Source organism: Canis lupus, chromosome 16 (assembly GCF_048164855.1).
Source record: "Canis lupus baileyi chromosome 16, mCanLup2.hap1, whole genome shotgun sequence".
NCBI lineage: Eukaryota > Metazoa > Chordata > Mammalia > Carnivora > Canidae > Canis > Canis lupus.
The window spans coordinates 21,773,223-21,796,382 of record NC_132853.1 but is presented as its reverse complement, the minus strand read 5'-3'; the positions used below and the strand labels follow the sequence as shown (position 1 = coordinate 21,796,382).

Genomic DNA, 23,160 nt, shown 5'->3' with positions numbered 1-23,160 from the left:
TCTCCCTTTCTCCTTTCCTTCCTCCTTACACTGGGAGCTTCTCAGGGACAAGGACCTTAAAATTCTTTGGTCTCTGACTGTCCAGGGCCCTGCACAATGCTGGTGTGTAGCCAGCATCAATGATCATTGAACTGGGTTGTGCCAGATGACTTGACTATAATTTGAACCATGCCTAGGCTCTACCTATCTCATGAGAAGGTGGTAGAGATGGCCTTTCTGGGGCCATGTCTGGAAGATGTGGGGACTCAGGCTTCATCCTGATCTTAATCTCCTTCCTTCAGTGAGACTACAAGAAAGGAGGCACATTCTGAAGTGTGTCAGGAAACACATAGCATCTCCCTCCACCCTCTACCTATCATCCTTATCCCCAGTGTCTCCTAGTCCAGTAAGCCAAGAGTGGATACACATGAATTTTACTCCTCACATCCATGGTTTACAACCAACTAACACATCTAGAAGCTTCTCCACCAGAGAACCAGCATCATAACTGTGTCAAGTTCCATCCACTTTTAGAATAACTTCATTTAATCCTCAAAACATCCATCTGAGGCTCATAATATTATTAATCCTGAATTTACATGTAGTTCAGGTTGGCAGATTCACTCATCTGGGATCATGCAGCTATTCAGTGGCAGAGACTGGAATCACCCCTCACCCTGTTGGACCCAAACCCCACAATTTCTGCACCATGATGCAATTACAAGCTGTTGTGCCTTATCATGCATGTAGCATTTTCCTGATAGGAGCTTTAAAGCCCAAAGATGGTAAAGAACTGACCCCAGCTCACATAGCCTGTTAGGAGCAGACCAGGATTCTGGGGTTGACTAGCTCCTGACTCTTTTCTTGCTGCAGCAAGGACCCAATTATGTTCACTTAGGAGGGGGCATCTCACAACATCCCATCCTTCCCTCCTTGTGCCATCCCATCTGCCTTCCCCAGCAACCTAGCTCTTCCAGTTGGTAACCTACAAGAGTGTCTCCTCTGGCCAGACTACTGCCTGCATCTCCACCCCTGCCCCCATCTCAAAGGAAAGCACTGGTAGCCTAGCTGGTTACCTAACCCAGCTGTCCTCCCAGCAGAAACCTGGGTCAGAGGTTCCACCTGCTTCTGTTCAAGTGCAGCAACCAGAGGGAAGTGAAGATACTGCAGCCCCACTGAGCCACAGAGACAGCACAGATCTTTCTGAATGTTAATAACCACAAGCCAGCACACACAACGCAGAGGGAAAGATGACCCCATCAGGAAAACTCATCCTAGGCAGATGACAAATGGGAACTGGCCACTTGTGTGACAGAGGTCCCAGATCTCAGCCCCAGCTGACTCAGCTGTGCACACACATCATTAGGACGATCCATAGGGGATGCCAACCCAAGTGTCTGTGACTTGGCACATCTGGACAGTATGTGAAGCAACTCTGCTCACTCTGAAGCTTCTGCTCCTGTAGAGAAAACATTTCTCCTGTCCCTAAACCCCATGCGCTGATGGAGTCCTGCGGCATGATTCTCAGACCCCTGTTGTGGCACAGATTGCCACAACAGAGGCATGCAAATAGGCACGTGACCCAGGAATGAGCATGAACTACACCTGTATGCATGTGCCAAGCATATATATGCTCACCACTGAACCACATTGCTGTACAGGGTGCTTCTATGTGTGCACACAAGCATATGCACATGTATGGATATACGCAGAACATGCACACACACCAACAAAAGCCACATCAAACACCTTACAGTGCTGCACACATAACTTCCCCCCAACACACACACACTCTGTCTGCACAACACGTATTCATAAATAGGTACTCCACCCTCTAAACAGATATGCCCACATGTCTTCAGTGCAGAAGCACACAGAATCTCACTCTTTTGCTTCCAAAACTCAGCAAGAGTTGGTGCCAGGCCATTAACCACCAAAGAAACATGCCTCCTCCCTACCTCATTTCCTAAATGATAAACACATACTGGGATGGACAATCCAAACACTAGGAGATGTATTGCACCAGAGTTGACCTCTACTGAGTTCATTTTCTCCTGGTCAGAATGGCTGTCAAATCAGGGGTCTTAGACTTTTAACCTGTTGAGCAAATACCTCAGCTCTTTTGGAGATAAATTCGTGGCATCGAAATGGAAGATTTACAAAAGTGATTTAGAGGTAAGGAAACTGAGATCTACGGAATTTGTGAGATTGAGTTCGAGCTTCTACCTAGTGGGAAAGCCAGGATCAGAATTCTGGTCTCTTGGCTCTCAATCCGATGTTCTTCCTATGTGACTACCTGTTTATCAAATTCATCAAACCTTTAGTGAACATACCAGACTCAGTCCTAGCCCCTCAGGATACAAATGTGGGTAAGGTTTCTTCGGGGAGAATTTGGACAGAATTTTTCTCTTCTTTTGATGATCCTTCCTGCTGTTGTTAAGTCCATTCAGACCTTCTGCTCACCTCAGAAGAAACTCTAGAAGGCACTGCTATCAGACTTCGCCTGACTCCTACAGGATCCTGAGAACCATTAGAACTTGTCCCTTAGAGATTGTTCCTTAGGGATTGTCCAGGCTACATTCCCATTTTGCAGATGAGGATAGAGATTCCTTAAACACAATTTCATTGTGAGCCCCCATGGCCCTTTTGTCTCTAGATCACAGAGAAATGAAGAAATGCATGGTGTCTGGCACATGATTGGTGCCTACTCCACATTGGATCCTTGTCCCAGAAGAATGAGTCATCTCCCCCAAGGGCTTCCGTCCCGTGGCCTGCACCCTCTCCTATAAGGAATCTCCATAGAGAGGTCCTCCACTGCATTCCATCCTCACCTTGCCTCTCCTGGGGGTGTGCCCACCTTGCAAGGTGTCGATCGAAGTCCTAATCCTGTTCTGGGATGTTATCAAATCCCTCTTCCATTGTTACCTGGTAATAGGTGTCAACTGCCTATGTGTATGGGAGAAGTATTTTAAGCTGAGGGGCACAGAACCTTCTTAAAATTGCGTACAACTCATTTATTTGGGTGAGGATGTACATTTGTGAAAGGAAAGTCTCATGGCTTTTATTAAATTACAAAACCATCTGTGAGGGGGATAAAAAGCTTAGAATTTAATCCCTCTATCAAGGGTGGCGGTAGGATGGGAAGCTGCCTGGCAATGTTTGTGTTGGTATCATATTTTAGAGTAAAAGGGGCCCCATTGCATGGCATCATATAATGGCAGGCTATTCATTGGACCGTCTTGCTCCTGGGCCTTCCCCCAAGTTCTCAGAACCTCACCTCAACCAATGGTAAAGACACCTGACTTAGTTGTGAGCCCCTTGGATACCCACTGAAGAACTATGTGAATTTGGGGAAATATTGGTCTCTGCTTTGGAAAAACAAAGATCTTATCAGAAGGCAGCGAAGTATAGAGGAAGGAACCTGGCTTTGCCATGAGAAAGCCCCGAGTTAAAATGCTGACTCCCCAGTCATCCTGGGCAAGTCACTTAACCTTTCTGTATTTCAGTTCCTAGGCTATAAAATCAAAATTACTAAGCATCAGACTTATATTTGGATTGAGATAACACATGTAAAACCCAGCACGTTGCTTTCACATAATTGGTGCTCAGACACCTGCTTTTTCCTGCCCTTCCTCCCCCCAGGAGAGGACCTGGATTTGGTCAATAGCTACCAATCCCTAGCAGGAAGGGAACATAGATTATCCTGAGGCCTTTGGAGAAGCTTAAACTAATAGTATGCTTGTCCCCTCCTGACCCTATAGATAGCCTCCTTCCCTCCCCATTCCAGCCTACAAATGACCACAATCCTCAGGGGTCAATGATGATGACACAAGGGAAACTTCCTGTGCCTCTGATTTCTGTGGCTTCATTGTATATAGAAGATTCTAGAAGGAGTGAACTGCTTTGGCAAAAGTCCTCATTGCTCTCTTGGAAGGAAGATGAGCTTTCTCTGTTTTCCTTATTAAAGAAGAACCCCAGGTGATGATGGGTAGAAGCTAGGCTTTCCTCTTTGTTCTCACAGCCTGCTGGCTGCTGAGCATTCTTCCTCTGTCTGATACTCAGAAGACAAGCTGGGAGGGTTTGGTCCCAGTGACGCAGAGCAAGCCTGAGTCACCAGAGTGCAGGCTGGGGGCACAGGAGCTACACATCTGTCACGTACTCGACATGCATCCCAGAACCTAGTCCACTGTTTGCTGGGATGGTCTCTCTCATCTGACCCCTAGAGGTGGATGCTCCAGCTTTGGTCATGGAAATAGCAACAGGACTTCTCACTTAGGTCGTTGTCTTTATTTTCCCATAACGACTCTGTGAACCAAGCTGATCAGGGATTATCCCATTTGGGAGAGAGGCAAAATGAGGTTTCTACAAGAACATCCCACTGGATCAGTGGTTCCCAACTGCAGATGACTGCCTCCCTCACCCCCGGCCCAGGGGACATATGGCAATGCCTGTCCACATTTTTGGTTGTCATAACTGGAGATGCTACTGGCATCTAATGAGCAGAGACGAGGGATGAGGCTAAACATCCTACAAGGCTTCAGGTAGCCCCCACAAGAAGGAAGCATCCAGTACAAAATGTCAGTAGTGCTGAAGTCGAGAACCCTGATTTAGATCTTTAAACACATTCTCAGCTTCCATCTTCTAGAATAAGCAGGAACAAAGATTAGTTAAAAAAAAAAAAAAAAAAGACCTTTCTTTTTTTGTTGCCGTTTTTGTTCTGGAAAACTGGGCAGTGAATTGGAAAAGAGAGCTTCCTCATCTCTCACCCTGGATGCCCCCGCCCCCTGTCTCTGCCAGTCCAGTCAGTAAAGCGGACTCCCCCTACCCCAGTCTTCTCCTTATAGTGTCACCCCTGCATCCTAGTCTCTGACACATCAGCCTGCCCTTGTGGGTGGTGACAGTAGAGTGCAGGAGGGAGTTCTCATCCTTCATTGAGGGTCCTCCCCTTTGTCATCCTTCACTGAGGGTCCTCCTCTTTGGGGATGCCTGCTTGCAAGAAAGCCTTCTCCAGGAGAACTGAGTAGGACAGTGATTGCTCATCCCTCCCCATGGGAGCCGGCTCCTCCCAACACCCTCAAGTTTTCCAACTGAAAGAGAACTTCGAAATCTTTTTGTTGCCTGCACCCTTTTTTGAGATCTCTACCTTTTAGACACGGGGAAAACAAGGCCCAGGCTCACTCAGAGGCAACAAAGCTAGAGCTGTGTCTCTTAAGTTGCCCACCAGCGATGTCTGTGCGGCATCCTCTGCCCACGGTTCTCTAGACCGCTGGTGCCGTCGAGCACTGGACGTGGTTTCCCCAACCCTGTCTGTAGGTTAATGGGCTGGAACAGCCAGGCCCAAGCCATTTTGCTGGGATTGGATTTCTGGGCTCAGGTAATGGCATCAAGATGCTGCACGCCCCCAAGTTCCAGGAAATAATGTGGTCGAATGACCTGAATAGGAAAATCAGACCGGCCTGGCAAAGGCAGCTCTGGATGCCCGGGGCTCGATGCAGAGCACCTGCAACTTTTGATAACTTCCATCCTGTCAAAAGAACTAGCAATGATTTTACCCACAGAAAATATGAACTTTATTGTATGTGTATTCTCCGATCACGACCCAAAGGAAACATGCCCACAAACAACGCCTCCCCTCCCAAGACAAAACCCAACAACAGGCTGTCAAACTAAGTAGATCAGCTGATCTCAAGTTCTTTCTTTAATATCTATTTGCTATTGTTCACTCCCTTTGTCACCGGCTGGTACTTGCTAGTAGACAAGTGGTAATTGCTGCCAGAGGCTTAAGGAAATTTATGCAAGAAGAGCTAAACACAGAGAGAAATGGTATCCTGGAGCTGTCTTTCTGCGTGTGAGGGATGTGAGCACACACGGGGACAGAGCGGAAAGGTACGTTCATCCAGGTCATAGCACTTCAGCATTTATTTCACTTTCTTATTTTATTTTGGGCTGATGCACAGAAATCCTCATGGACGTACTGTTTAATGAGATGAGGTGACTGTCATACAGGCACGTCTGCCTTCATACATTGCTCCTGTGCTCCCAACCTCAAAACTGACTCCAGAACCCTCGTGCACCAGAATCCCTGCTTATTTGGAGCATCTGAAAGGAACAGTAATGAAGGGATGATAGGCACAATTAGACTATCAGCTGCAATAAGTGAAGGGCCAAGTTTTTCAGGATGTGTTTCTTACAAAAAAAAACAACTTTTAACATACCTGAATTCAAAATATACATTGTGTTCCTACAGCCTCTGCCTTCGCAGTGTCTGTAGTAGCACCCATTGATTTATTTGTCTCTGGTCTTGCCTTAATCTGATCTGTGCTGCAGCAGAAGTGGCCCTCCTCAGATGCAAATCACATCAGCTCCTCCTTTGAATAAAGTCCTTTTTGGCTCCCTATTGCCTTTGAGATAGAATCCAAACTCTTCTGCAGGGCATGAAAAGCTTTTCCTTGCCTGAGTCCTGCTTTCTCCTGACTTAGAGATTGCTATCTCCCTGTTCCCAGTCTCTGATGCAGCCTTGCAGGATATCTGACATTCCCATTCTTCTCTTGATTGACTCCGAATCAACCTTCCATACTCAGCTGAGATGGCCTCCCTGAGAAAGCCACGGGTGGGTGCCATGACTCCCAGCCGTCCCTGAGTCTGGGCAGAAAATAGTATGGTTTTTAAGACAATAGACTTAGGTGTCAGACAGACCTGGGCTTGGATCCTGGCTTAATCCCTTATTGACCATGCGACCTTCAGCAAGTTGCATGGCATCTCTGATTCCTTGGCTTCCTCAACTACACAAAATGAGAATGATAGTGACCTGTTCCTCCTAGGGCCCTTGGAAGGGAAGCAGTAGATCACTAGCTCCCAGGAAGTGCCCACTTAGGTGGGCAGTAGGTCACTCACAGCTGTTCTCCCTCTGCTTCTCAATCCTGGTTCTTACCATGGAGCTTCCAGAGGGTGAGGACTGAGCATAGGATCTGGCCCAGAGTTACCCTGACCGTAGGTTTGTGAATGAGTACCCTGAAGAATGATCACATGGATTCACTAGCATAGAAGAGTGAGGGTCCAGGTTCTACTTCTGACTTTAGCATACATGAATTATGAAAATTAGGTCAATTTTCAGAAACACAAATGCAGAAATAGTCCAAGAATCAACCAGTAGGCAGAATCAGCCTTGCCTGAGCTGTGTGACTTCAGCAAATGCATTAGCACCTCCCAAAGACTCAGCTTCCTTAGCTGCAGAATCCGAACACTGCCTACCTGTCATGAGGATGAGCGAATAATACATCGTGTGCTTAGCAAATATGACTCCCTCTCCCTTTCTGTGTTTTCCTGTTTTGCTTGACTGAGCCCCCAGGCAGAACACAGAGCCCAGTAACATCATGGGCCTTGGACCCTGGACTAGAGCCTGCCCCCTCTGCCAGGAGCCTCTTCACCCCCTCACCTGCACACCCAGTGGCTGCCTGGAGCACCTCGGGGAGCAGGCAATTGGGGATTACTGTGTGCCTGAAATGCTGACGCTGTTATTTTTGTTCTTTTATAAAAGTGGAAGGCATTCGGCTCTGCAGAATGTTGTATAAATATCCAGATAAAAAGATTAGCGAGAGATCCCTGAGAGCATTGGAACTTCTAAAGCATGCCTGCTCTGAAGCAGGGGAGAGGACAGGATCTCAGCGCCTGCCCCTGGTGCTGACAAGTTATGACAGCCCTCACGTACATGGGAAACAGAGGGTGACATTCTTAGGCCCCCCAGGTGGTGGCTGATTGCGAGGACGCAGAGGAACAAGAGGTGCGGTACCTAAGGGGCTGACTGTGTCAGAAAAAAGATGGGGAGACACTCCCCTCCCCAGGTTACCAGGGATTGTTTGCCCCCTGTTGGGCTTTACAGAGGAGAGAATGTAGACCTCGCTGCTTCTGGGGGCTTCTTTTGCTTCTAGCAGTAACCCATTCCTGTCCTCTTTGGAGAGGGCTTGGACACCCAGTTAGCTCTTCTGCTCCCCAGGCTAATGCATTTTTTGGCAAAGGCAGCAGTGACTCCACTTTGCAACTGCACCTCTGCCGCTGTTGCCAAGCCTTTCCTTGGAAAGGCAGAGTGTGTCCTGGAGGGATCTCGGGCTCTGCAGGCCGCTGGCCGTGGGGCCCCAGGCGAGCATCTGTACCTCCTAGAGTTCAGTCCGCTCTTCTATCAAATGGGGACAATGTGTGTGTCTCATAAGGCGTCCAGAGTGAGCTGTTCTCCTACGTAGCCTCAGATCCGTGCATCTGCATCTCCCTCTGCCTGGAAGGCTTCCCGCACTTGCCACCCCCTCGACTCCCCTTTGCCCTGTGAATGCTTACTCCTTCCTTCCTTCTCAAAGCTTTCCCAGACTGCCCTCCACTGGACTCCCATCTCTGTGCTTCTCTCTACACTATAGACACCGCAGGGCTTTGTCCTTGCCCATCGGCTCATCCGCCTCACCCTCGAGGCCATCCTCGAGAGCAGGGACAAGCCCATTCTCCTCTCTGGCCCCAGCACATAAAGACTCTTCAGAAATGCTGGTTGATAGGGAGAACGGGCTGTGTCTGGTTTACCATGGCTAAGCTGAGGGCACCATGGGCCCCTGGAAGCTGTCTCGTGTAGAGGGAAAGGGCCAATGTACCCGGGGAGCAAGATCAGTCTCATTTCTGAGCTTTGTGCGTGCCCACCCACGGGCAGGAAGGGGCCGGAGACCAGGAGCTGCGGATTGCAGGAAGAGCTAAAGATGGAGTGTCAGCCTAGAGGCTGGGGAAGTATCGATTATGTGGGCTGTTCGCTATTGACCTGGGAGTTACTCTGGCTGGTTGATAACCTCACTGTAGACAGCTGGCCACAGAGCTGGCCGGACAGGTAAAGCAGAGCCATTCCCTGCCCGCTAGATGAGAAAACGGAGACCCCAGGAACAGGTGGCTCTTTTCCAGAACCCGTGGCAGTGATAGAACCTAAAGCTAACAGAACATTGCTCCTTTGAGGTTTGTCTTTCTTTCCCACCAGGGGCCTCTCAGAGGTCTCTGCTCCTGGGGAGGATGTGGGGAGGTCCTCAGAGCTGCTTCCAAATCCTCTAGGTACCTGGATTTAGGTGTGCCTGGCTGGGGATGGGGGCTCTTCCACACAGCCCTGGAAAGGCCTGGGGGAAACCAGAACTCTCTGAGCCCGTGGGCAGCCAGAACAAAGTTGTCAGGACTGGGATCTATGCGGGGGGGGTAGCTATGAGAAACTACTTTCCTGGTCATCTGGGTTCGGCCTTGGAGGGTCAGGTCCCTGGAGAGAAACTGAGGCTCCTGAAAGTGATCACCAGGAATCCCAGCTGCTCACAGGTGTAGGCTGTAAAAGAAATAGACAGTGTTGTTGTGTGTGGGTGGGTGCGCATGTGTGTTTAACAGCAAACATCCCACTTTGAAAGGAGTCAGATTGGAATTGTCAGTTCAGCTCACTGAAAAATACTCATTATGGAGAGGTGACATCACGTCTTCCATGTACCTGCTGAATTCAGAACTGGCTCACCCGCTGTCACCAGCCCCACTCTCTGCACATGAGATTGAACAGAACAAGGTGATGGCCAAGGGCTTGGCCATCAGAGCTATCCGTGAGGCCACTGCAACAGGAGACGCACCCCCAGGTAGGGGAGAGGGCTCATCCAGTCAGCCTTCGGCAGAATCGAGCAGTGAAGCAAGTGGATGTAGGCCATTGGTAGAGAGCCGAGTGAGCACTGTAGCCAGTGCTTCAGCCTGACTGTTTGGCCGAGGCTTACCATCAGTGCCTGCTGAGTCCACTCCCACGGATCCCATCTGGGAGGGAGCTGACTCCCAGAACCCTGTACCATGTCCTCCCTAGGAGAAGGGCCAAAAGCCAGAGCTTGTCTAAAAACCCTGTGCTCACTGGGCTCTGACATGAGGGCCTTGTATGCTTTTTCAACATTTCACTCAGGACATTTTGCTTATGCCCAGTGTCCCCAGTTGTCACCCATGGCTCTTGGAAATCTAGACATTTTGTCTGTCACTTGGAGAACAGGAGGGAGATCTTTGCATGCATTCTCCAGAGCCCCCTCAATTCCAAAGTCATGAAAGAAGAAAAAGTCCGTTTTAGCTAAATAGTTAGATATTGACAGGAACATTGGCAAGGTTGGAGGCAGCAGGGGCTCTGAAATCACAGGGCCTCAACCTCACAGCCTTTTATTCAGCTATGGAGAACAGTTCATCAGCATTTATCACTCCTTGTCATGACATTTGATAAGATACTTTTATTTTATATACTGGATAAATAAGGTCATTTTAATCGTGTGCATAAATCTCATGAGAAAATTAAGGGTGGGGAAGAAGAGTTTAGACATGTCAGGGAGCCAGCTCCTGTGTAGCAGACATTTAAAGAATTTTTTTAAAAGATTTTATTTATTTATTCATGAGAGACACACACAGAGAGAGGCAGAGACATAGGCAGAGGGAGGAGCAGGCTCCATGCAGGGAGCCCGATGTAGGACTCGATCCCGGAACCACGGGATCACACCCTGAGCCAGAGGCAGACCCTCAACCACTGAGCTACCCAGGCATCCCAAAAGGCCACCTGTAGCAGACATTTAAAATATGATCATTCCATTATCCCAGCAGGCCTGTGGGAGTACATTACCCCCATTTCTCAGCTCAGAAAACTGAGATTTAGAGGTGAGGTGCACAGTCCAAGGTTATACCACTCTTCAGTGGCAGAGCCACTGTCTAACTCCTAAATTATGCCTTTCCCGCTGCACCATATTAGCTCATTCATTCAGGGCGCCTCTTTGTCCCATCCACTGTATATCTCAGGGTTCACTGCTCCATTTATATGTGCATCCTTCACTCAACAATATAAAAGCATCCTGGTGATGTCGGTTGTATACCAAAATGATGGAGAGTGAATCTGTTTTCCCTTTGGCATACACAATAAATTTGGAGATAAGTTTCCATGAAAGAAAAAAAGTCTCAGCACAAGCTAAGATGAAACCTGAATATCAATTAATATAACTGGGTATCAATCAACTAATAGAATTAGGTATCAACAGGATGGTCCTTGACGTTTATAGAACTTTACCAAATTTTGGAGAATTTTGTAATTTTGGATTTTTTTTTCTAAAACCTCAGATATCCTAAAACTTATCATTTTATCTTCTGAGCTTGGCTTCCCCCCATGATGTGTTCATATGTTAAAGTGGCTAAAGGTTTGGACTTTGGAGCCAAGCTGTAAGGGTATGATGATATTGGGCTTCCCTGAATGCTTGCCGCATGACTTTAGCCAGGTTGACATCGACATTCTTCAGTTTTCTCCTCTGTAAAACAGGGATATGAAAAAAAATGAGAATTCTGAGATTGCTAGAAAAAATAATTTGTATCATTCAATTATGAAAATATCTTGCACTTAATAAAAGGTGGTAGCGGTTACAATCTAATATTTGATAATCACAAATAGAGTTAAAAACAGGATCACACTTTATATTTGGCAACTGGATAGTCCCTTAAACTAGGTGGGGGAATTTGTTTCTTCCTTTGCTGGCATAGGGAAATGAGGGTCACTGCCATCTCTGTGAAGGTTTGGGGGCTGATGACTCTCCATCTCCTGGTGACCACCATCTCTCTCTCTATGTGCCCATCTGCCATCACCATTATGATGGAAGTACCTTCAGTGTTGGGACAGGGAATCTGGGAGGAATAGTTCTTGCTTACTCGGATGCTTATAATGGCAAGTCTTGTGGGAAAGCCCATAATTGGTCTGCCCTCATTGCTGTGGTCTCTGTGGGCCCTCATGCATCAGGAAGGTTATGACTACCTCCCAGGCAATCTGAGAGAATCTCAGATTCACAAGGAACCCTTAAGTTTGGCTTCATCTGGTAGTATTTAAGTCCAAGGGCTGCAGGAATCCTGCAGGATATTTTAGTTCAAACTTCATTTATATATATCAGACATATATTTAATCAGCAAAGTCATTTAGAACAATGCACAACTTAAAATGCCATATACCAAATTTTAACCATAAATACATTAATTTGTATTTACCAGATCACTTTTGTGTGGTTCTGGGACCCCTTCTCCCCAGTAGGGTTATACATCTATATCAGAACTTCTTGAAAATGAGTCATTGCTTGTGAAGGTTGCATCACCTGCACTAATTTATTTAATTTCAATTTTAAGTTTTTTAAAGATTTTATTTACTTATTCATAAGAGACAGAGAGAGAGGGGCAGAGACCTAGGCAGAGGGAGAAGCAGGCTCCCTGTGGGGAGCCCAATGTGGGATTTGAGCCCAAGACCCCGGGATCATGCCCTGAGACGAAGGCAGACGCTCAACCACTGAGCCTCCCAGGTGTCCCTCTGCACTGATTTTTTTAAAAAGATAACTTCACGCCTGAGCTTCTACATCTGTGGGAATTATAGTTTCACAGCATAGAAACACAGTCTTGTGTTCAGTCAGGAGTCAGGCAGAGAGAAGGTGCTTGACTCCCAGCATGGCCCAGTGGTTGGTTGTGTAATTATAACCGAATGTATAACTCATCAGAGTCATGATAATGTCACACATCAAAGTAGAATTGGCACTTATTGTCTGCTTTGCCTCTTCTTGTGTGACTGCTGAATGTATGGTAAGAGGCACAACCCACTGTTACAAACTATAAGAGATTCAACTTTCTAGCTCAATTTTACAGCTACTCCCTTTTCAAGTTTCTGCATCAGTTTAATTAAAGAATTATCCCGAGATTGCCAGATGAGCTATTAGAGACCGGTATCATTTGCTGCTACTTCTCTGCGTGAATCAGGGTTTTCTCAGTGCTCCGCAAGCCAAAGAAAAGAGAGGAATAAATTATGTTTTTGGTCTTTTGGTAGCCTCGGTTTCAGAGATTTTATTAATGTTTATCCAAACAATCTCACAGTTCTCAGTGATTCTTTTCATTATAAGTTAAAGAATAATTGTTTGACATTGGGACTTATGATATAAATGTATATTATTAAAATGCCACATTAATCTGTTTTATGGATTGGGGTCTCAAGTGAGGGTTCATTCGAGAAAGGGATTTTTTTTAAGTCTTGAAAGCCAGTTCTAACACCTACCTTAAAAAGGTAGGTGAGGCCATTCACTAGTGTCCCCTCTGTCACTGTATCCATATACATGACCACCTGTCAGGTGCCAGGCACTGTTCTCGGTTCTTGGGACACAGCAGAAAACAAGGCAGATAAGGTCCTTGCTGTAATAGGGTTTATAGTCTACTAGAAATGAGATAATCATCAAGCCAACAGATCAACAGGACCATTTCACATGGTAAACACTGTGAAGAGAATAGAGCAGGGTGAGGGTGTGTGCAGGCAGAGGCACGAGGCCCCCTTTGTTATCGCGTGGCGTACCTTTTGGGTTCCCGAGTGCTTTGCTGGACCGCTCACCACTACCTGCTCCAGACGTCTTCCTCTCCTCACACTGTGCTCTGTCTCCCTGGAATCCCTCTTGTCTCTTCCGGTTCTCCCCGCTGGCCTCTCTGGGCAGGTCTGACTTAATCTTTCACAGGACAACCTGTCCCATGGCAGTGAGCAGGGCTGGTGCTCCTGGGCCTTCTGCCTCCCATTCCTCACACCCCCAGAGCTCCCCTGTCTCACTTCCCAGTCCTCCAGGAGCCAGCCACTGCTGCGATCCCTCAGCCTCCCTCCTCAAGTGCAGTGTCCAGGCCTGAAGTCACTCTATGTACGATCCATCGGGGCAGAGCAAGACAATCTCATTCTTCATCCCCTCTTCCTGCCCCCAAGTTCACACATTCACACCCACATTCCCGCCTGGTTTCCCAATGCTGTAGCATCCCCTCTGGCTTCTAGTCAGAGGCCCCAGAGTGGCCTCAGGTGTGGGTGCTGACACATCTCTCCAGCTCCTAGACATCTTAGAGTTTTGTGCTTAAGCCTTAGTGTGGGACGTTGCGGGATGGTCTCAATTACATCCTGTGATGATGATCAAAACACCAGGAATGGCCATTCAGGAAGCCCGATGGCTCCCTCTCCCTTGGGTTTCTGCCAGGAAATGTGGCCCTTGGAGCATGTCCATGTTCCTCACACTGTGCGGACCCTCCCTGGGGGACAGCATGTTCCCATTGGCTGCCTTTCAGTCTGTGAAGTGACATTATCTTTGATTGGTTTCAAAATGGGCCCTTTTAACATCGAACAGGGCCCAGTGGTGGAAACATTCTAGACCTGGGACGTGTACTTACTGTAATTCTGTAGCTGTGGCCCATCTGTGCCTAACTGCCTTCCCTTGGGTGGCTAACGGCCTCCAGCACTTTAGGCTTACAGGCTGGCTTTCAGACTTTAATTGGAAAAAATATTAAAAGGTACATTTAAATGGTCCCAGCCTCCCACTAGCCTTTTCACTCCTTCACAGCATTTCCCAAAACAACCGGAAACTCTGCTTGCGAGGACCTCTGGCCCCCGCACCCACACCTTCCCCCGCTCGCTGGAGAATTTTCCTTCTGTTTGCCTTTGTATTTCTAGTTGTTGTCTACACCTGGCCTTAGAAAAAGACCATGCCTCACCTGTTAACTCTTTCTTTTCAAGCACCTTCCCTGTCCCGGTGGCTTCTGGGTCCCTGAAAATTAAGGGATCATCCATTTGCTCTAAAGCCTAGAGCATGCTTTCTGGAGCCTTCACGATTGTGTAGCTGTCCATCAGAATGGCCACCCCCTCTTCATGACAAATTAAGATGCTCTTCTCAGAAGAAACCATTCTGTTCTTTCAACCAAATAATTGTGACTCTGCGTGTGTGTAAATATCTATGTCCCCGCATACCTGAGGCAATGACCTACCTAGGTTTTAATTCTGCTTGATTTAAGACATCCAACTGTTTCTTACAACATAGACCATGGGTTTCCAGCCTGTAAAATTAAGCTATATCTCACTTAAAAGCCACACTCCTCACAGGCATCAACTCTCCTTCTCAATTTCCCACCTGACCACCCCGGGAACCACCTATAGACATGATAATAAGGCCCTGGCATGGCCCCTTTTAAAAATCTTTTATTAATGGCTTAAAGTTACAGGATCAACTCCAAATAACTTAGCACTAAGGGTCTGCTATGACTGAATTTTCTGTCCCCCAAACTCATGTTTGAGCTTTAAGCCCCAGTGCGATCATATCAGGAGGGGAGACCTTTGAGAGGTAATTGGGTCTAGGTGAGGTCATGAGGGTGGAGCTCCCATGATGTGATTAGTGCCCTTGTAAGAAAAAGGAAGAGACCGCCAGCATTTCTTCTCCCTGCCACGTGAAGACACAGCAAGAAGGCAGCTGTCTGCAAGCCAGGAAGAAGGCTTTTATCCGGAATCAAATCAGCTGGCTCCTTGATCTTGGACTTCTGAGCCTCTAGAACTGTGATATCAGCCACGAGCCTATGATATTTGTTGTAGCAGCCTGAGAAGACTAAGACAACTGGAGTGGTCAGTCTATGGACTGTTGACTAGTCCTCTATCCACCGGCCTTACCTTACTCTGGAGAATTATTCCTAGAGGATGCTGTGCTATTACACTTCTGTATGCCTTGGTATAGGCTATACCCTCTACCTGAAAGACCATTGCTTTTTTCTTCATTTTGTGAAGGCCCCAGTTGAAATCCATTTCAAACAGCACCTCCTCCAGAAAGCTTTCCCCAGATCCCTATTTTGGGAACCCCTTGCACTGGGCTCCCTTGACACCTTGAGTGTAGTTGGCTCAGCACCTATCACATTGCACTGTAATAGAGGTACACTCATCTATCCTCCCACTAGAGGGCGGCAGCTGTGCCATCTTTGCCTTAAAATTTCCAGTGCCCAGCTGAGTAGTTGGCACAGAGCAGATATACCAGCCAGAAACCAGCCAGGAAAACCAGACGAGGCATATCATCAGAAGGAATTCAACATATTAAAAATGTTTAGACAGGTTTAAATGGAGCACACTGGTGTAACACGTGTATGAGAAATGCAAGAAATAGAAACTCGCCCCCAGAGCTGGAGGAACAAGGGAAAAAGTGGATCATCAGAGTCTAGAAACTCAGGAGAGGAGCCTATGGGGCTGGGGCATGAACATCTGAGGAGGGACACTGCTGAACTGCTGTGACATCTGATTGGAGCCCTGAGCTGGCCCTGAATGCTGAGTGGGTGGCACCTGCCACCAGCTGGCATAGCGGTGACGGGAACGCAAGCGAACCAGGAAGAAGACTGCCCCTTCTCTCCCCTTACTAATCTCCTCCTGGTGACACTGATTTGCAGAACCTCATAGCAAGCAGGCGAGAATAAGTAAAAGGTTTCCTGGGATGTGGACCTTGAGGTGCTAAAACGGGGAGGGTTGTGCGTGAACTGGGATGATTGGGCCCCCTTAGAATCAGAGAGCAAAGGAGAAAAGTGGTTTGCAGAGTCTCAGGCCCAGAATAATATAGCAGAATGTAGAAGGGTGAATCTGGGGCTGGGAGACAATAAATACATAAGCACGGCCACAATGGAGGATCAGTAAGTGTTGTCTGAATTCATTTGGGCCTTGCCAGGATGATTTGGAGAATGCTAAGACTGTGGGACTCTGGGTCCTGGGGATGCAATGACTAGTTTATAGTTTGAGGCCTTAAAGTAGCATCTATCCAATGTTTCCGAGTACACAGCTATTTACTACAGTCTCTTAAGCATCTGTTTTTGTGGTGACTCTCTTTAGACCCGTCCTAATTGCCCTGATTGCCTTCTGGAACAGTTTTTTAGGTTCTTCTGAAATTAGAAACTCTGAGTCTGAAGAGTGGCTAGCACCTAAATTTCAGAGACACCTATGGGGGCCAATAATGCATCTTGTGGTTGGTTATATGGCTCTTTCTAAGAAGAGCCCCTTGAGGAATTTATACAAAATAAAATGGGTCTTGCTTTTTAAAGTGTGGACCATGGACTAGCAGCACTGGAGTCACTTGGGAGCTTGTTAGAAATGCACACTCTTGGGTCCCTCCTCAGACAGAAGGAATCAGACTCTGCAGAGTTCCCCAGGTGGTTTGTATGCACATAAAAATCTGAGAGGCATTGGTCTAGAGTAGAGGCTTGCTTTCTACCTTGGCTGCCCTTTGGAATGACTTGGGGGAACTTAAAGATCTTCTGATGCCTCGGTGATAACTTCAGAGAGCATCAGTCGGTTGGGGTAGGGCAGAAAGTGCCCTTTGTAAAGCCCCAGGTGATTTTAATGGGTGACCAGGATGGCAGACCACTGATCCCCAGCCTGAATGCTATCATAAGGCGCCATACTGTTCACCATCCAATTATCTCACTTTTGCTGTGTACAGAGGCACAAAAATGAAATAACGGAGCTCCAATTATCCTAGTTCTGCAGCAATTTAATGATATTTCTGAGGCTACAGCTGAGATCTCCTGACTCCCTACTCAAGTCCTATCGTATAACTACTGCTGAAATTTTATTGACATTTGTAGTTACTTATATACGAGAAGATACTTTAAGGATATGTCAACAGATATTTGATCAAGTCTTAAGGGTCTTACTGAATAACTACAAACACTATTTAGGGGTGAAGAACAAGATCTGGATGAATCATAAATGCAGAAGCTCAGCTTGGCATTCACTTAAGCAGGAGCAATACTCACACACTGGAGGAACCTTAGTGACTGCCCCAGTCTTTTTGTCTCACAAAGAGCCCAGCAGTTGGGTGTTGTCTTTTCTACTTCCTATCTGTTCACTGTGATTCTGTTTAACTCAGCAATCATTTATCAACCATCTATGTGCCAATCCCTTTGAAGGTACAGAGATGAAAACATAGGACCAAAACTTCCAGTCTTTGTTGTAGAAGTGACAGACATATATATCCCAAATTCCATTAGAGAAGGATAAATCAGCCACATCCACGTTCAAACAGACAAATTACCAGATGCTTTTGGTGGAGTCTTGAGGATGGCCTTGAAGGAGAGGGGATTTTCATGTGAACAGATAGTGGGAAGGGTAGTTCCAAAAGAGGAAACAGAAGGAACAAAGGCCTGGATGTAGGAGTGCTCGAGTGAGGTGATAGTGGTGAAAAGTGGAAGATGAGACCAGTGGGTAGATTGGAGGCCATATTACAGAGGAGTATGCATGAGGGCCAGAAGTTATGATGTGGTTAAACAAGGGGAGTCATCATGGAGGGTGAATTAAGGCAAGATTGGAGGCAGACAATAGACCACTATGCCAACAATTGAGATAAGAGTAAGGTGATCTTGGAGCAGAGTGGTGTTTTGGGGAAAAGGAGGGCATAATATGAAACTCATTGGATGTAGGCCTTAATTAGCACATTTAGGAGAACATTTATGGGGTAAGTAGACATTGTGTTTATACTGGTTAATTGAAAGTACATTTCCCTGGAGCTGAATTACAGTAAACACTATTAAATCACAATTAAGGTCTATGTGGATATCTACACCATTATGGATTTTGTGAGTGTTGGGACTGGCTTAATTTATTGCTGGATAGCACTATTTTTTTCAAATTCCCCCAATATTTTAAGAACCAACTGTAAACAGAAACTCAGGGCCAACCTGGGACCCCTGATTAAGCAAGACCCCAAATACTTGGCCCTTCAGGACTATCCCAGCTACCAATGAACCATGAAGAGAGTTCATAGTCTAAAGCAGCAGGTCTTGCCACCACTTGGGAATTTGACAGAACCAAAGAGAGATGAAGCCTTATAATCTAAATGAAGGCTTATATTACATACCATATTACCAATCACACACCAGGGGGCCCAGAAAATGCACACCAGATTAAAGTGCATTGAACTTTCACCTCAGCTAATAGGTGTAGAAGATGAACAAAAGTTGTAGGAACTCATATGTAATTTATTGATCCCTTCAATTACTACTTATTTTGCCTTAACCATTGAGTCACCAGTGTAGTAAGGTCTGTGAAGTACAAACAATGGAAAAGATACAAATTGACAGATCCAGATTCAAATCCCATCTTTTTTCATGATGTGACCTTGGGAAGCTTGCTTAATTTCTCCTAGAGTTAATTTCCTCATCTATAAATTAGGCATAATAATAGTACTTTCCTCTCAAAGCAAGGGTTAAATGAGTATATACATAAACATATATACATATTTATATTACACTGGTATATATGTAGGTATATGCATTACATATGTGTAAGTATGTAAGCATACATAATAGCATAGGTATATAATTTATACAATTAATAGGTATATATTATATATAATACTAATTACATAATATATGAAAATTTATGTCTACAAATTGCTCTAAGAGCTCAAATCTTGCCAACTCTAAGAAGTCTTTCCTCATAAACCCCAAATTTATATGTATTATGACAGTAATGTATATTACATATATTACAGGTATGTTATTGTAAAATATATATTATTACAGGGATCCCTGGGTGGTGCAGCGGTTTGGCGCCTGCCTTTGGCCTAGGGCGCGATCCTGGAGACCCGGGATCGAATCCCACGTCGGGCTCCCGGTGCATGGAGCCTGCTTCTCCTTCTGCCTGTGTCTCTGCCTCTCTCTCTCACTGTGTGCCTATCATAAATAAAATAAAATTTAAAAAATTTAAAATATATATATATATTATTACAGATATATATTACATGTATATGTTACATACAGATATACATATATACTATGTATATAATTTATATATACACACACATTACCCCATACAAGGAAGATAATGAACACTCAATATAATAGCAGTAATTGAAATAGTATTTTTTTATTAGAGTCCTGTACGATGTAATGAAAACCAGAATAACATAGTAAAAGTCATAGAATTTGAAATCAGGCTGACCAGAATTTGAGCCCTAGCATCTAGCATTAAGAGCTAGCTGTGTGATCTTCTGCTAGTGACTTGCCTTTTCTGAACCCAGAGGGGATGATATTGTATAACCCTAAGTGTGATAGAACAGGTCTGCAGAGAGAAAGGGGAAGGGTAAAGAACAATTAAAATGACCTGGGGTTTATCAGAAAAGATCTTTTAGAGTTAATGAGATTAGAGCTTAGAATCACTTATAGACATAAATTAGTGGGAAAGAAATAAAAATCTATATAAAGGACTGATGGCTGGAATTAGCAATTCATGTGCAAGAGCTATAAAATGAATTGGCCTAGAAGTAGAAGAATCTTGCTGGGATATAGTTAGGGGGGAAAATTACTGAGTACTCACTATGTGCCACTGTAGTTCTAAGTGCTTTATATGTGTTTCAGTGTATTTTGCCTTCCATGCAGGCCTATGAGATGGGTACTGCAATTAACTCCCTTTGACATGAAGTCACTTGTCCAGGATCACGTAGCCCATCACTGGTCAAGCCAGAACTGGAACCCGGGCCTTGTCGGCCCAGAGCCCACACCCTAAACCATTATGCTACAGCGATTCTAATTTCAGATGAGAAAGAAAGGGATCTCTAGAATAACAGCCTCACAGTGTGGAAGTCCCATGAGAACAGAGGTCACACCTTATTCATTATCATTATGTGCAGTGTCTGGCAGATGGTAGGGATTCAGTAAGTATTTGCTGAGAATATGAATGGAAGCACCTAACAGAGTTATTTCTTATTTGGAAGACTGTCCTGAGTAGGGTCTTCCAGAGTTCTACCTTGTGGCCAGTGGGATGGACCAAACAATACCTGGGCACAGCAGGGCTCTCAGAAGCTTCTTAAATCCCTGGGAATAATAGTCTGGTTCAGCCAAGGGACAGTGGCAGCACTCTCTTGGGGCAAAGATGAATTTTTTGCAGTAAGAAAAGGTAAAAATGGTGTTATTTTATGTCTTTCTAAAATAACATAAAAATACTTCACTGGTTACCTGATGCCTAGAAACAGCAGTAGGTTAAGGGTTTTGGAGGTTCACTCCCTTTATTTCCTTCTCCCATGTTAAATCCGACTGCCTTTGCAAGGGAAGAGACTTCCCTTCCTCAACCAGATGGCCCTTCACAGTCCTGCCAGTGATGAGAAGGCTGTGGTCCAGCCAGCATCTATCTTGCTTCACATGAGAGAAGAACCATCTGTAAGAGAAGCCTTCAAAAAACAATACCTGGACCTGGACCTATTCACTGGGCTCCTAGACATCTCCAATAGAAGGAGAGTCATCCAAAAAGGAAACTTTCCTAGAAGGTATTGAGAGTAGGACTTCAGTGCTCTCCTAGGGACAGTATGGTTTTCATGGACAGTTGCTGAGACACACTATGCCCTGGCTCTGCTATGACATCCCCTCTGCCTAGAAGGGGCTTTGAAGGAAAGGGTAGTGACTAGAATCTGAACAATGTAGGAACTTCTGCTGGCAGCAGACTATACTACTTTAGCAAGAATGAAAATGGCTTATATAGATGTGGCAAGTGCGTCAAATTTCCTAAACCACCTGTATGCGGTGGTTTATTTTGAACCATCAATAAGCTTGGGAAACAGAACTAGGATCTTAACCTTATAGATGAAGAAGCCAAATCTCAGAGAGAAAAAGCCAAGACTAACTCATTGTCTGGTTGTCTTCCACTTTTCATCATGGTGTTGGTACCTAAAATAATTACCATGCCTATTTGATGGAGAAGGTGCATAGTTCCTGCTGCTCCAATAGCTGGGCCTTGTACAAACACACACACACACACACACACACACGCACGCATGCACACACAGATGAAGATGTATGCTATATGTATTCTAGCTTCTTCCAACTATGACATGATATTCCTTAAAATCTATTTACTTGTCTGTTAACAATGGATGTCTGTGTTGGCTCTAACTGCCCCCTATAACAGTCAACACTCCAAAGAAATTTTCATGCATGCCTTCCAAAGAACCTGCCCAGGAATTTCTCTGGTGTGTATTTCAAAATCTATTCTCTGGAATAGATTTCTGCATATTGAACTGGAGCAACTATATTCCAGAAGTGAAGCTACTGGGTAATGTGGCAAAAATATATTTAATTTCATCTTTAGTTATTTTTTAATGAGTAGAATCAACACAGCACTTTTTAAAGGTAGCATATGTATCAGTCTGGCTGATGCTAAAGATTTGAGCATTGCAGCAGCTTACTAGTTGGGTGCAGACTCCTTGGCCGGGTGTAAATGAAGGGTGATTTTGATAGCATTCAACCCCTGATATGCAGTCTCCATCTTGCTGCCAGTGGAGCACTCCAGTGTCTGGAACTGCTGTGGTCTAGAAAGCTGCATCTCATTAGGCTTTCTGGGTGACCACAAGCTTGCCGTTGGGTTCAGTGTTACCAGCACAGTGAAATCCCCTGCCTGCTGTGACTGATTCAAGACGTGGTTCTGTGTATGTCTAGATTTTCTTGGGTGATATGAGATGACAGGACCTGTGGAGGATCTGTCTCTCTTGCCACTCACAAAAACAGCTATATTTTGATACCACTTAGCTAGTGTATTTAGGTCAAAACTTGATTATGTTATTTCTACATCTAGGAAGAGTAAAAGAACAAAATGTTTAACCAGCCACATAGATCAAGCTTCATCTTTTAAGGCTAGAAATAGTATCTGGAGAGGAGTTAAGATGATGATAAGAAGTAGCACCATTTATACCCTTTCTGTTGGCTATGGTGGGCTACCATGCCTTTGATCCCCTCTTACCCTTATCTTCTATAATGATGCTTTGGTGACATGCAAAAAGAGAACAGAATGGAAAAGGACAGAAGAAGGAGCCTGGGAAGGACATGTGGGGCATATTGCAGCTACTCCTAAGGGGAGGGTTTCCAAGTCAACAGAACAGGCAACCTTCTCCTTCCCTTTCCTCTCCTCTTCAGACTTGTTTCTGGGTCTTTTCTCTCTTCTAGAGCAAAACCCTGACAGTGTGCCATGCACTAGCGAAAGGATAATTACATCTGTACCCTCCAAGAGACAGGCCTGCTGTCAGCAGGGAGGAGTCTGATGTGGATGCAAATGTAGCTAAGTGCCCGCATATGCATAAACACTGGCAGCTCCTGAATTAAATCAGAGACTAGAAATTTCTCTGACCAAAACTTTTTCCCAGAGCTTTCTTTAACTTTGGATCCAAGAATTAACAAGTTTACCAGTCTGCCAGGTTATGTTCTTTCCAAACAGAATAGAAATAACAGCCCCTCAAGAGAAGGAAGGGTGCCCTGGTCTTCAGGGTAGCCTAGAACTTCACACCAGGCTTGAGCCAAAGCAGGGGCTCAGTGGGTATGGTGAAACTTCCCTGGTGCTTGAGGAGATGATGAATCCACACGAGA

General features: G+C 45.6%; 1 protein-coding gene and 1 long non-coding RNA gene across 3 annotated transcripts in view; one reads left to right on the top strand and one right to left on the bottom strand.

Annotated features, from left to right (window-relative positions):
• The window catches only part of ASIC2 (acid sensing ion channel subunit 2), a 995,000-nt gene that overhangs the window by 246,291 nt on the left and 725,549 nt on the right, over positions 1-23,160 (top strand). The gene's annotated exons all lie outside the window — the stretch shown is intronic.
• Positions 10,300-13,868, bottom strand: LOC140607451 (uncharacterized). The gene is made up of 3 exons (XR_012009460.1): positions 13,343-13,868; positions 13,052-13,146; positions 10,300-11,282 (listed from the first exon to the last, which is right to left on the bottom strand). It is a non-coding gene; the product is annotated as an uncharacterized lncRNA (long non-coding RNA).